Source organism: Mirounga leonina, unplaced genomic scaffold (genome assembly GCF_011800145.1).
Source record: "Mirounga leonina isolate KUSES-001 unplaced genomic scaffold, KU_Mleo_1.0 Mir_115, whole genome shotgun sequence".
Classification (NCBI taxonomy): domain Eukaryota; kingdom Metazoa; phylum Chordata; class Mammalia; order Carnivora; family Phocidae; genus Mirounga; species Mirounga leonina.
Window position 1 is genome coordinate 100399478 of NW_023270268.1, and position 14280 is coordinate 100413757.

At 38.4% G+C, this 14280-nt stretch overlaps 1 pseudogene; it reads left to right on the forward strand.

The window, feature by feature from the left end:
- The first annotated feature begins 12482 nt into the window (after nt 1-12482).
- On the forward strand, nt 12483-13820 carry LOC118000661 (annotated as a pseudogene).
- Nucleotides 13821-14280: the final 460 nt, after the last annotated feature.

The window sequence follows — 14280 nt, forward strand, 5'->3', positions numbered from 1 at the left end:
CCCACTCCCCCTACTTGTGCTCCCTCTCTCTCTCTCTGTCAGGTGAATAAATAAAATCTTTAAAAAAAAAGTTAATTTCTGTCTAAAATATCAAAGCATTTGCTGAACTAGGTGGCATTTACAGTACCGTGTGTCCTCCCTTCTAGGTCCTGATGCATGCTAGCAATCTGCTATCATTTGCACAGAAATAGTCAAGAAGAACTTTGTACTTAACAATCAGGGTACGCTAAGACTTGTTATCAAGCACCTGAATTACTGCCTCACTTCTTCCTCATCTTTGACACACATGAAGGGCATACAACAAGAGGGAACAAAGCATTGGATTCTCACAAAGAATAAATCATGTTCCCCAAGGGATCTTGAATCAATGGAGTTATGAGTGTGGCCTTATTATCAGCCAGTTCTTGAGGAGCAATGGCAGAGATATCTCAACATTCTCCTTGCTTAGCATCCCTAGGTAACCAGGGAGACTGTTATCAGGGCCATTTGCTGAACAGCAGCTCCAAGTTTGTCACAGGTGTCTCCAGAGATGAGAGTCAGATAAGCAGGTGGTATCTTCGTTGCTCTATAATAAAGCTCCAAACATCTTTACGTATGATTGGCTTGTATCAGCAGTGATCACTCCGTCTCATCCCTTAAAAACTATAGCCTTCCCCATTTTATACCTAACCTCGTACACTATACTTACAGGCAGTATAAAACACCAGTAAAGAGTATGGATTCTAGGGGCGCCTGGTTGGCTCAGTAGGTTAAGTGTCCGCCTTTGGCTCACATCATGATCCAGGGGTCCTGGGATGGAGCCTTGTGTTGGGAAGTCTGTTTCTCCCTCTCCTTCTGCCCCTACCCCGCCCCTCCCTCATGTGCTCGCGCTCTCTCTCTCTCAAATAAAATCTTAAAAAAAAAAAAAAAGAGTATGGATTCTAGAATAAGACTGACTTCACAGCTTGCTCTGCCACCTAAAAGGCTTATGCCCCAATTTCCACACTTATAAGAATTAACATAGGATCTATGTCATAGAGTTTTTGTAACTATTAAATGAGTTAATGCCTGATACTTAGGATAGTAGCTGGCCTATGATAAGCACTATATGAATTTTATTTAACTATTTTTTATTATCACCTACACTATCATCTCTGTGTCTGCGCCTTTATAATGATTTTTTTCCCTGTCAGTTCTGCACTACTGTCTCCATAGTTTCATGTTCGTCAAACCAATGTGCTAATTTCTGGTTTGGAAAATATATTCATAATTTTTTTTTTAAAATGCTATTTTTGAAACAGTACTTCTATTGAAATTCCCTAATCTTAAATGCTAACTGCAGAGACTCCCAGCAGAAAAAAACCTCCTGACCCCTCCTCATCCCCAGTACTTTGCTCCTTTTCTGTGTCTTGGCCCATAAAGAGCTAACTTCTTTATACAATTTAGCTCAAAATCAAGTCTCAAATGTCAAACAATAAGTATGTTTTCTAAAAAGTCACTAAAGGATATTCAGCAAGTTAATCCAAATTCCTTTACTTCTAGATCATGCATGCGTCCAAATTAATGAGGCTTTTTAAAACTCTACTGTCATTTTCATTTTGACTCTGCTCAGGATAACTAGACTTCTGGTCATTAAAAGTAATTTTCAGAAATACTCTATTGTAACAGAGATCATTGTTACTCTAATATAATAAGCTAGTCTTTCCAATAAGTCACATGGGATTCATTACTTTTCACGTGTTGCTTTCATTATTCAAAATATTGAAAGAAGATATAAGCTTTGCTATAGAGGGGACATTTTCAGCTATCCATTGCTGTGTAATGAACTACCTCAAAATTTAGTGGCTTTAACAGTAGCCATGCTAGGGGATCTCTCTGTTTCTGTAGGTTGACTGGAATCAGATGCGTGGTTCTTCTATTCTATAGGATATTGGCTGAGTTGCAGTTGTTGAGGGACTCAAATGCACTGGAACATCCAAGATGGCTCACTCTCAGACTGCCACTTAGTACTGCTGTCCACTGGAGAGCTTATCTTGGGCTGTAGACCAAAGCACCTCAGGTCTCATGCTGCTTAGAGTATGACAATTAGGTTTACAGAAGGCATATCACAAGAGTGAGTTTCCAAGAGGAAAGGAATAAAAGCTGTTAGTCCTTTTACGGTCTGGAGTCAGAAGTTCCAGAACATTCTATTGGTCAAAACAGTCACAAGAGCAGACCAGATTCAAAGAGAGAGGATATAATTCTATCTCTTCCCATGAGCAGTGTCATGCAGTGCAGGGAGTAGAGAAATTTTAAGGGACATCTTAGTAGACTGGGAACCACAGCAACCAAAACCCTCTTCTTCCTCACAGATTTCTTCTGTTAATGGACAATAAGTGGGATAAGAATTAAGAGAGTATTTTGAAAGACAAAATAAGTTATGAATGGTGCCTTTAAATTTTATTGAAACAGTAGAAAGAAATATGATCTTGGAATCAGAACACTGGGGTATAATTTATAAACTAATGTGACCTAGAACAATTCTCAGATTATTCTCTTACAAGATCAGACTGGGAAAAATCAGGCAAGGAACCAACCTTGAGAAGGATAAATGCCAACATGTAGGTTTCAAGAAAAAAAATCACTAATCAGGCTTAGGAAGACTAACTCAAGGTCTCAATATAGTCCCAGGATACTGGTGGGTTCATCTGACAGTTGATATAACCGCAAAACATAAAAGCCACATGGGTGGGTCATTCCCCATTTAAGGCCAAAGACAAAAGCAAGTTACCAGGATGAACTGAGGAACTGGGATGCGGGCATAAGTCAGACAATAGAGCTAAAGAGATAAACATACTTCTGGTCTCTCTGCTTCCTTATCCAAATTTCCTGAATTAATAAGCAATTCTAATCAGAATTTTTCAACTGTGGTTCTATACTAAAACTGCCTGTGGAACTTTAAAAAAAGCATTAATCCACATTGTGCTTGCCATTTCTCCTATCTGGAACACCTTTTCTCCTGGTTAATTCCTATTCATCCTTTAAGTCTTAGCTCAGAAATCACCTCCTCTAAAAGGACTTCCCAGACACCCCTCCAGCCCAGGTTCGATCCCATATCTTCTTTTGTGTTACCATATACCACCAGTTTTAATATTTCCTATTTTCTTGTTTCTCTCCTTCAGTATACTGTGAAGCTAACTAATTCCTAAGGCCTACCACAGTGCCACCAAGATAGATAGATACATACATACATAATGGAAGGGAGGAAGGACGATCACATGTTCAGTTTCTTTCTACCATCTCCAATACATGCATGCACACACACTTACACCCTGGCCTCCTGTCAAGAGATTATAAGTCATAGCTTTACAATTTTATAGATTCTAATCCTGAAATATAGTCAGGGTTGATATACATATTGCTTTATGTTTGATAAGCAAAAATTCAGCTTATACTAGCACAACAATCCTATACTGATCCAAAGGCTGGGCATGAAATCGAAGAGTAGGAATGCTATGTGTTTCTCCTGATCTAGATATAGAACCAGGGGAAATAACATATTTTTCAGCATTTATTATGTATCAAGCACTATTCCCAATGTCCTAAATATATTTCATTCTCACTGTAACAATAAAAACCCTATCTTACTATCTCCATTTTTATGGACAAAAAAATTGAGGAATGGTACGGAGAGAATAAGCAGTTCAGGTCAGGCAGCAGATTGAACTTGGTGCACAAGTAACCATGGCCCTATCAGGACTGTCGCCCCTGCAGCTCTCTTTCTATACTGCTAAGCACAAAACTATGCCCAGAGTGCCGTTCAGCAAATATTTGTCAGCAGCAGGACAAGGCTTATCTTATCTGCTTTTGTAATCAGGAAACATAAATGTGTATAAAATGGTAAAACTACAAGAATCATTTCAGCTAGTGGATATCTTAACCACTGTGCTACCATTGAAGTTGGGAAGGTGGCAGAAGGTGGACATGAAATAATAAAGCAGTGGGGCGCCCGGGTGGCTCAGTCATTAAGCGTCTGCCTTCAGCTCAGGTCGTGATCCCAGGGTCCTGGGATGGAGCCCCGCATCAGGCTCCCTGCTCGGCGGGAAGTCCGCTTCTCCCTCTCCCACTCCCCCTGCTTGTGTTCCTCTCTCGCTGTGTCTCTCTCTGTCAAATAAATGAATAAACTCTTAAAATAATAATAATAATAAAGCAGAAAAAGTAATGACCGAGTTGAGTAAAGTGTTTTCTAAGCCAGACGTGAGACGCCTCCAAGGAGCACCCATGTGGGTATTCTTTCCCTCCCACCAAACCCAGTAGCAGGGTTAACTTCATGCTGTGCAACTAAGTACAGCCACACAGGGCCCATGTTTAGAAGGCTCCTCTTGGTTTAATTCTCCGCTGTCACAATCTTGAAAGTTTTAATAACTTTTGAACATTTTATGCTGAGCCCCACAAATTATGCAGCTGGTCCTGCCTAGGAGGTTCCGTAAAGCCCCTCACACTACAGCAATATTAAAGGAGACATCTCATCGTAGTTGGCTACAGCAACATGTTTGCAAAAATGGGGGGAATTTGCCTAATTATCTGTAAGAACGAGTGAAAGAGAATTGTTAGACTCCTAGAAATACAGACAGGGAATTAGAAGTCCTTGTAATCAGTGTATCAGTCTTAAATGAAGGGAGTGACAAGGTTGATGTGAAGCAGATTAGATCAGCAGGTTTGGGCCCAGCAAGTGGAACAATGGACAACAGTCAACAAGGACAGCGAGAAAACACATGGATGAAAATTAGAAGGACGATATCTGGAGCAGTGGTGACAGAATGTTTTTTCAAAATCCCTGAAAAAAATAGTTAATAAATATTGGGGGGGGCCCGCATAAATTTATCTGGTTATTATTTTTAATTGTGTTTATGCTTAAGTGATCTGCTTAGTAAACTGTATATAATTAATTTTATGATGTGAGTTAATCAATTAATCATTTCTGATGTCTCTGTAAACTGTTGAGTTGAAGGAACCGTTTCCAGAATTGTTAATCACAGGAAAGTAACTAGATATTTGTCCTATCATTCTTTTTGCTCAGGGACAACAGGTGAGGCAAGAACACAACAGTGAATGATCCTATGCAAACTTGTTCCTGTCTAAAATAGTTAGCTGCTTGGGCGCCTGGGTGGCTCATTTGGTTAAGCGACTGCCTTCAGCTCAGGTCATGATCCTGGAGTCCCTGGATCGAGTCCCGCATCCGGCTCCCTGCTCGGCAGGGAGTCTGCTTCTCCCTCTGACCCTCCCAACCCTCCCCCCTCTCATGTGCTCTCTCTCTGTCTCTCTCTCTCAAATAAATAAATAAAATCTTTAAAAAAAATAAAAAATAAAAAATAAAATAAAATAGCTGCTTAGGACAGTCGCTGTGAAGGAACAGGGGCTCATAATAATGTCTAACATTTGTCTAATAATATCTAATATTCTGTGCATTACACGTTTAGTCCCTTTAAGAACTCTACGAGGCAGGTAATATTTTGATCCCCATTACTGATGGAAATTGAAGTATAGGCAGTTAAGTCATATCTTCAAACCATATTCTAATCAAGGAGCAAGCAGATGCACACATTAAAGAAAATATAACTTAAATCATCAGAAGAGATATAAATCCAGACTTACATATATGGGTATGACTCTAGCTCGGTGCTCTGACACATTGCTTCACGCTTCATTTGTTCTTTCATGGGTGAATGTGCCTTGCCACTGGAATTCATCATTCTGATCCTCCAAACACTTACGAACTATTTATTCATTTAAAAGATTATCATTTCGGGCGCCTGGGTGGCTCAGTTGGTTAAGCGACTGCCTTCGGCTCAGGTCATGGTCCCGAAGTCCTGGGATCGAGTCCCACATCGGGCTCCCAGCTCAGAGGGGAGCCTGCTTCTCCCTCTGACCCTCTCCCCTCTCATGCTGTTTCTCTCTCTCTCTCTCTCTCTCAAATAAATAAATAAATAAAATCTTTTTAAAAAAAAGATTATCCTTTCCCCCACTAAATTGGGATGTTCACATGACCAAAAAAAATATGAACCTCATACTATATGCAAAAAATTATCTCAAAATGGTCATGACCTAAATGTAAAATCTAAAACTATAAAAATTCTAGGAAAGGGGTGCCTGGCTGGCTCAGTCGGAAAAGCACATGACTCTTGATCTTGGGGTTGTGAGTCTGAGCCCCACATTGGGTGTAGTGATTACTTAAATAAGGAAACTTTGAAAAAAAATTCTAGGAAAAAAAGCATGGTAGTGACATCGGGTTAGACAAAGATTTCTTAATTAGGGCAAAATAGCAAAAACTCCATAAGAAAACACTTGACAAAGTAAACTTTATCAAAATTAAAATATTTTGTTATTCAGAAGACACTGGTAAAAAAATGAAAAGACAAGCTATAAACCAGGAGAAAATATAAATATGTATCTTATAAAATATTTATAACTAGAACATATAAAGAGTTCTTAAAGCCAACAATAAGAAGATTTAAAAATTGTCAAGAAATAACGGGTAAAATATTTGAACCGACACTTCACTTAAAGAGAAGATTTAGATGACGAGTAAGCACAAGAAGGATACCCTATGTTATTAATAACTGGAAGATTAAAATTAAAACTTAAATACCACCAGACCTTCATTAGAATGGTTATATCAAAAGACTAACAAATATCAAGTTTTGGTGAGGCTAAGAAGCAACTGGAATTTTCATATACTGCCAGTGGGAAAGCAAAATAGACATTTTTACTTTTAACCATTTTGGAAAACAGTTTGTTTTAGTTTTTGTTGTTGTTGTTGTTACAGTAAGTATTGTTGCAATAAGTATACACTTACCATATGACCCAGCAATTCCACTTCTAGAAATTTACCCAGGAGAAATGAAAACATATGTCCACACAAAGACTACTTCATAGCAGGTTGATTTGTAAGCACCAAAAACTGGCAAGAACTCAACTGTCTATCAAAACTTGTGAGTGGATAAATGAATAGTGGTATATCCATACAAAGGGATACTATTCAGCAATAAAAAGAAACTACTGATACATGCAAGAGCACAGACGGATCTCAAAAGCATTATGTAACCTGAAAGAAGCCAGAAACAAAAGACTTCATACTTATAGTCCTATTCTTAAGAAATTCTTAAAAAGGCTAGACTGTAGATATAGAAACCAGACAGGTGATGGCCAGAGGTTAAAGGAGAAGATTGATTGAAAGGGGTCGTGAAAGAAGTCTTTGGGACTATGGAAATACTCTATACAATGATTGTGGCTACCCAACTGTACATATATGTTAAAAATCACTGAAGTGTACACTTTAATGAATTTCAACTTATGCAAATTACACCTCAATAAACTGACACCGCAGAAAGCCTCTTTAGTCTATCATAACACAGCAAATTTGTTGAAGAGCAAATCATTCATACAGAGTCATAAGCCTAAGAAAGATTATTTTTGCATCTTCTTCATTCATCTGTAATTTTTTGCCAGGGTATTTGCTTGCCCATTTATTGTTTCCAGTACCATTTTATCATCTCATGAATTATAAACAAGTATTTTATGATGAAGGACTTTTGCTTTGAAACACATGTTTCATTGAATCACAGATACTAGATTCTGTGAAGGTGAAATACTGTTTTTGCACTGCCAACATTTAATCAGAATATGGGGTAGGTGTGCTTTTTTGATTTACAGGATGTTGAAATCATTTCATCCCTTCAGGACACCCACTGGTGGTGATTGTTTATCCAAGCGGCTGCCGCCCAGATGAAGTTAACAAAATCCTAAATGCTTACAATTCCTCTTGATTCATTATTTTATGCTTGTATATAAAAATTTGCCTGCTAAACTTATTTCATCCAAAAATTCACATTTCAGATGAGGGGAGGTCTGAAAGCCCAGACGCTCATTTCCTGCCTTTTCTAACTCATCCATGTCCACATTTATGTAAATGCCAACAGGAGTCTGGACCACCACAGTATCTTAAAAATGGACTTTTAGAGAATTGATTGAACTCTAAAACTAAATAAAATAGTTTCTCGTTCCCTTTTCCAAATAAAGCTTTTTGAAGTGATGTGGATAAAAGAGAGAACATGGTTCAAAGTTCAGCATGGAAAATAAGAAATATAAGAAAATAATGATTATGTGGTGCTTTCTGCTTAAAATTATCTTTTTTATACATTATCTCAGATCAAACCAAACCACCAGAGGATCAGCATGACTTAAGATTAACTCCCCAGAAATATTTTTTCCCTTGAATATAGAACATGTCTAAGAAGTTTCCTAACACCTGATCAACCCTGAGACGGCTCAGCACAATATACACCTCACTGCACAGATGACATGTGTCATTCATCTAAAACCTTCACATATCACTTCCATACATGGAATGCAAAGAGAATGATCAGACCTCTCAGGTTGTTAGTGAAAACACACTTTAAAAGCGCTTTTTAAAAATCAATTAAACTCTTGTCATTTTCTAATATAACCAAGTTCCTACTGTTTCAGAACAGCTAATACCTCAAAGTGAAACATTTTTGGCACAGCCATATCTAGAGGACACCTTGAGGCTCTACTCCCTGGATTTCTTCCAGGAGGAAAGCAATTTGCCTGACTAGAAATAATGAGAAGCCACTGAGCACATAGACACGTATTTTAGGAACGTCAGCTCTAAGATGAATAATGAAGTAGGGTAAGTTGCCATTGGGGATGCTTAAAAGGAGATATTGGGGTGTACTTCAAGAACTTGGAAATGAGTTTCCAAGAATTAGATTAATAACACTTCACATTTTCATAACATAGCAGTAAGCAAAAAGAATCTATTATATAATGAAGAGTTTAGACACATGTAGAACTCTAATCAAGGTAGTCATTTGTTTTATCCTTTTTTCTTGCTTTTAAAAAAATTCAGGTATCATACAGAAATATGCACACTATAACAAGAGGACAATGGATAAATAAATGTTGACACTCCTAGGTATTAGGTTAGAGAACTAACACACAAATCTACCTTTGCTTTCTCCCCACACTCCACTTAAATAATAAAACAGAGACTTCAAGGAATAAGAACAGAAGATGGAAGTAATAGCAGCAAAATTTTGGAAGAGATGGGCTAGTGATAATGACACCAAACTACCTGGTAAGTGGAATCCAAAAGCAGTAGGGGAGAGTGCCAACAATAAATCTTATTTGTTCAACAGAACAGCAGTTGCTAGACCTTCTACCTCTATATAGAAGGTCTGAAGAGTCTTCTTCATAGAATCTGACTAGTTAAGAGGAAAAATCCGGAAGATATGAAAATCAGAGGATGATCCAAAAAAAACCCAGCCCTATCGCCCTACAGTAAAACTTATGGTACACAAGCCCTAACTCCATCCTCAGACCAAAAAGCACAAATAATCCAATTAAAAATGGGCAGAGGACAAAAATAGACATTTTTCCAAAGAAGACATACAGACAGCCGACACATAGAAAGGTGTTAACATCACTAATCACCAGGGAAATGCATGTCAAAACCACAATAAGGTATCACCTTATACCTGTCAGAGTGGCTAGAATCAAAAAGACAAATAATAAGTGTTGGCAAGGATGTGGAGAAAAAAGAATCCTCATGCACTGTTGGTGGGAATGCAAATTGGAGCAGTCACTGTGGAAAACAGTATGGAGGTTCCTTAAAATAATTGAAAATAGAATTACCATATGATTCAGTAATTCTACCACTGTGTATTTACTCCCCCCAAAAATGAAAACACTAATTTGAAAAGAGATATGCACTGTTATATTTAATGCAGCATTATTTACAATAGCCAAGATATGGGAACAACCCAAGCATTCGTCCATGAATGAATGGACAATGAAGGTGTGGTATTTATACACAATGGAATATTACTCAGCCACAAAAAAAAAAAAAAAAAAAAGAGATCTTGCCGGTTGCAACAACATGGATGGACCTAGCGGGTACAATGCTAAGTAAAATAAGTCAGTCAGAGAAAGACAAATACAATATGATTTCATTCATATGTGGAATTTAAGAAGCAAAACAAATGAACAGGGAAAAAAAAGCCAAAAAAAAACCTAGACTCTTAAGTATGGAGAATAAAGAGCTGGTTGTCAGAGAGGAGGTGGGTGAGGGGATGGGTGAAAGAGGTAAAGAGGATTAAGAGTACACTTATTTCGATGAGCACTGAATAATGTATAAAAATGTTGAATCATTATATTGTACATAAGAAACTAATATAACAGTGTATGTTAATTACATTTCAATTAAAAACAAAAAAACAAAAAAACCCGGGCACCAGCGTGGTTCAGTCGGTTAAGCGACTCTTTTTTTTTTTTTTTAAGATTTTATTTATTTATTTGAGAGAGAGAGAGCAAGAGTGAGAGAGAGCACTAGCAGAGGAGAGAGGCAGAGGCAGAGGGAGAAGCAGACTCCCCGCTAAGCAGGGAGCCCGAAGTGGAGCTCAATCCCAGGACTCTGAGATCATGACCTGAGCTGAAGGCAGATGCTTGAAAGATAAAATTGAGTAAATCTCTCAAAAAGAAGAGCAAACAGATTAAGAGAAGAAAGATTTGGAAAGAAGTGATGAAAATCACTAGTTCAGTAAGTTTAATATCTGAATAATAGAAATTACAGAAAAGGAACATAGAAAATGAAGAGAGAAAATCATTAAAGATTTTTCAAGATAATGTCCCCAGAATTGAAGGACATGCTCTTTCAGATTGAAAAACCTCAGAACAGGGGAGCCTGGGTGGCTCAGTTGGTTAAGTGTCCAACTCTTGGTTTTGGCTCATGTCATGAATTCAGGATCATGATATCAAGCCCCACACTGGGTTCTGTGCTCAGCATGAAGTCTGCTTGAGATTCTTTCCCTCTCCCTTTGCCCCTCCCCCTGCTCTCCCTCTCTCAAATACCATAAATAAAATCTTTAAGAAAAAACTCAGAACAATGAATTAAAATATACTATACTAAAACATATTATGAAATTTCAGGAACCTGGTGACCAAGAGCACAGTAAAAAGCAGGTCACATTCAAACAATATTATCATAGTAACCTTAAAGATATATAGCAATAACTTTAAAATACTGAAGGACGGAGGTATATTTATGGTCCCTGACTGAATGACTTCTCAACCTCAAGGTGGTATGGAAGCAATACATATTAAATAGAAACTGTACTTCAAATTTTGAATGTTGATCTTTTCCCAGACTAGCAGGAAGTGCTCCGATGCTCTCTCATGATGCTGAACAGCAGTGGTGAGCCAAAGTTTCCAGTCATCCACCCCATCAGGAAGCTAAACAACCATATGCTTACAACCATTCTGTACCCATACAACCATTCTGCACCCATACAACCATTCTGCTTTTCATTTCCAGTACACTATTCAATAAATTACATGAAGTATGCAACACTTTATCATAAAATAGGCTTTGTGTTATGTACAACTGTGGGCTAACATGTTATGAGCATGTTTAAGGCAGGCTAGGGTAAGCTATGATGTTTAGTAGGTTAGGTGTATTAAATGCTCTTTCTTCTTTTTTTTTTTTTTTTTAGATTATTTATTTATTTGAAAGACAGAGAAAGAGAGAGAGAGTGCGCAAGAGGGAGAAGCAGACTCCCCTCTGATCAGGGAGCTGGACTCAGGGCTCAATCCCAGGATCCTGAGATCATGACCTGAGCTGAAGGCAGATGCTTAACCGACTGAGCCACCCAGGCACGCCTTAAATGCTTTTCAATTACAGTATTTTCAACTTCCAATGGATTTATCAAGTCATAACCATCATTAAGTTGAGGAAGATCTGTACAGTATATCCAGTCAGACTAAAAATTAAAAGTGAAGGTAAAGACCATTTTGGACATGCAGGATGTTTGAAGTTTACCTTCCCCTCCTCCTCTTTCTCAGGAATCTACAGGAGGATGAACTTCACTAAAATGAAGATGTAAGCCAAGAAAGAGGAAGATATATTAATGAAAAATTGTACACTCACTAGAGACCAAAAGAATTCCCAGGTGACGGTGAAGGAAGTTTCTATAATAACAGCTGTGCCTCAGCAAAGAAGGAAAACAATCCAGACTGGAGTAGGGTAGAAAGTTCTTCAGGAAGAGATTTCTTCACAAGACAAAACTGACAGAACACTTGATGTATTTCAACATCTTGAAAGGATAATTGTATGACCTTTGGGGAAAATATAAAACTATGCAAGGAAAGCAAAATTATCAAGATTCACTACATAGCTCACTGTCAACTGTTTTGAGCTCTATCAAGAGGATGTGGGCTCGGAAGTGGCACCTGTGCAGTGGAGAGTGGGAGTGGTGAAATTCAGCTCAATCTGAAAATTCTGCAGTTGAAAGTCAATAGGCCATGCCTAAAATCAACAAACCAAGAAGTGGCAATAAAGCATGTTATTTAGAGACACAGAAATACATCCCAAAATAATCCTCCAAAAGTAAGAGTATGGGCAAGTAGACTGATGGTTTCTACAACAAATTTTATAAGAACTATTTGTCTCTTTGAAATCAGTATATGTATAACTTTGTTAAAAATGTTTTGAGGAGCATGGTGCTCTCTTCTCCCCTCGATGGCCTGTGCTCGTCCATTGATATATGTGTACTCCGAAAAGGGGGAATCATCTGACAAAAATATTACTTTGCCTGCTGTGTTCAAGGCTCCCATTCAACCTGATATTGTGAACTTTGTTCACACCAACTTGCGCAAAAACAACAGGCAGCCATATGCTCTCAGTGAATTAGCAGGTCATCAAACCCGTGCTGAGTCTTGGGGTACTGGCAGATCGTGGCTCGAATTCCTGGAGCTCGAGATGGTGGGACTCACCATTGTGGCCAGGGTGCTTTTGGAAATATGTATCGTGGGGGCCGCGTGTTTGCACCAACCAAAACCCGGCGCCATTGGCATCGCAGAGTGAACACAACACAGAAGCAATATGCCATCTGCTCTGCCCTGGCTGCCTCAGCCTTACCAGCACTGGTCATGTCAAAAGGTCATCGTATTGAGGAAGTTCCTGAACTTCCTTTGGTGGCTGAAGATAAAGTTGAAGGCTACAAGAAGACCAAGGAGGCTGTTTTGCTTCTTAAGAAACTTAAAGCCTGGAATGATATCAAAAAGGTCTATACCTCTCAGCAAATGAGAGTTGGCAAGGGCTAAATAAGAAACCGTCATCGTATCCAGCGCAGGGGACCCAGCATCATCTACAATGAAGACAACAGTATCATCAAGGCCTTCAGAAACATCCCTGGAATTACCTGACTTAATGTAAGCAAACTGAACATTTTGAAACTTGCTCCTGGTGGGCATGTGGGACGTTTCTGCATTTGGACTGAAAGTGCTTTCCGCAAGTTAGATGATCTGTATGGCACTTGGCGTAAGGCTGCCTCCCTCAAGAGTGACTACAACTTTCCCATGCACAAAATGTTTAATACAGACTGTAGCAGAATCTTGAAAAGTCCAGAGATCCAAAGAGCCCTCCAAACATCATGAAAGAAGACTCATTGCAGGGTCCTGACGAAGAATTCACTGAAGAACCTGAGAATCATGTTAAAGCTAAACCCATATGAAAAGACCATGCACCAGAACACCATTCTTTGCCAGGCCAAGAATCACAAACTCAAGATGGATAAGGCAGAGCAGCCTTAGAAGCCAAATCAGATGAGAAGGGGGTTCCAGGCAAGAAGCCTGTGGTAGGGAAGAAAGGAAAGAAGGTTCTTGGTGTGAAGAAGCAGAAGAAACCTTTGGTGGAAAAATAGGCTGCAGTTACCAAAAAACCAGCAGCTGACAAGAAGCCTGCAGAAAAGAAACCCACCACAGAAGACAAGAAGCCTGCTGCCTAAAAACTTACATGTGTTTACTCTATAAAAGTCAAATTATTTTGGATAGCTTATTTTGAATAAAGACCTGATCAAAATGTTTTAAAGGAGCAACATAGCAAGTGGTTACTTATGGAGATTATAAATATACAGCAATAAAACATAAAAAGAGCACCAACTTCCTAATGTGATGTGAATACTGGTAGCATAAGATGAATTTTTCACTAACATCATACATGGAATTAGTAAGTACATATCTCAAAAAATTTAGATAGAAGTGAAGATGACATTGTCAAATTTCCAGCAGCCTAAGACCTAAAGTGAACACCATTACACTCCACTGCTTTGAAATAATAACGTGGAAACTAATGAGAGGTAGCTTTTTCCAAGTTACTTCTATTTATTATAGAATTATATAACAAAACAAAAAAGATTCAATTTAAAATTACCCAATCCATCTAAACTAAACTTTCCTATTAGTATA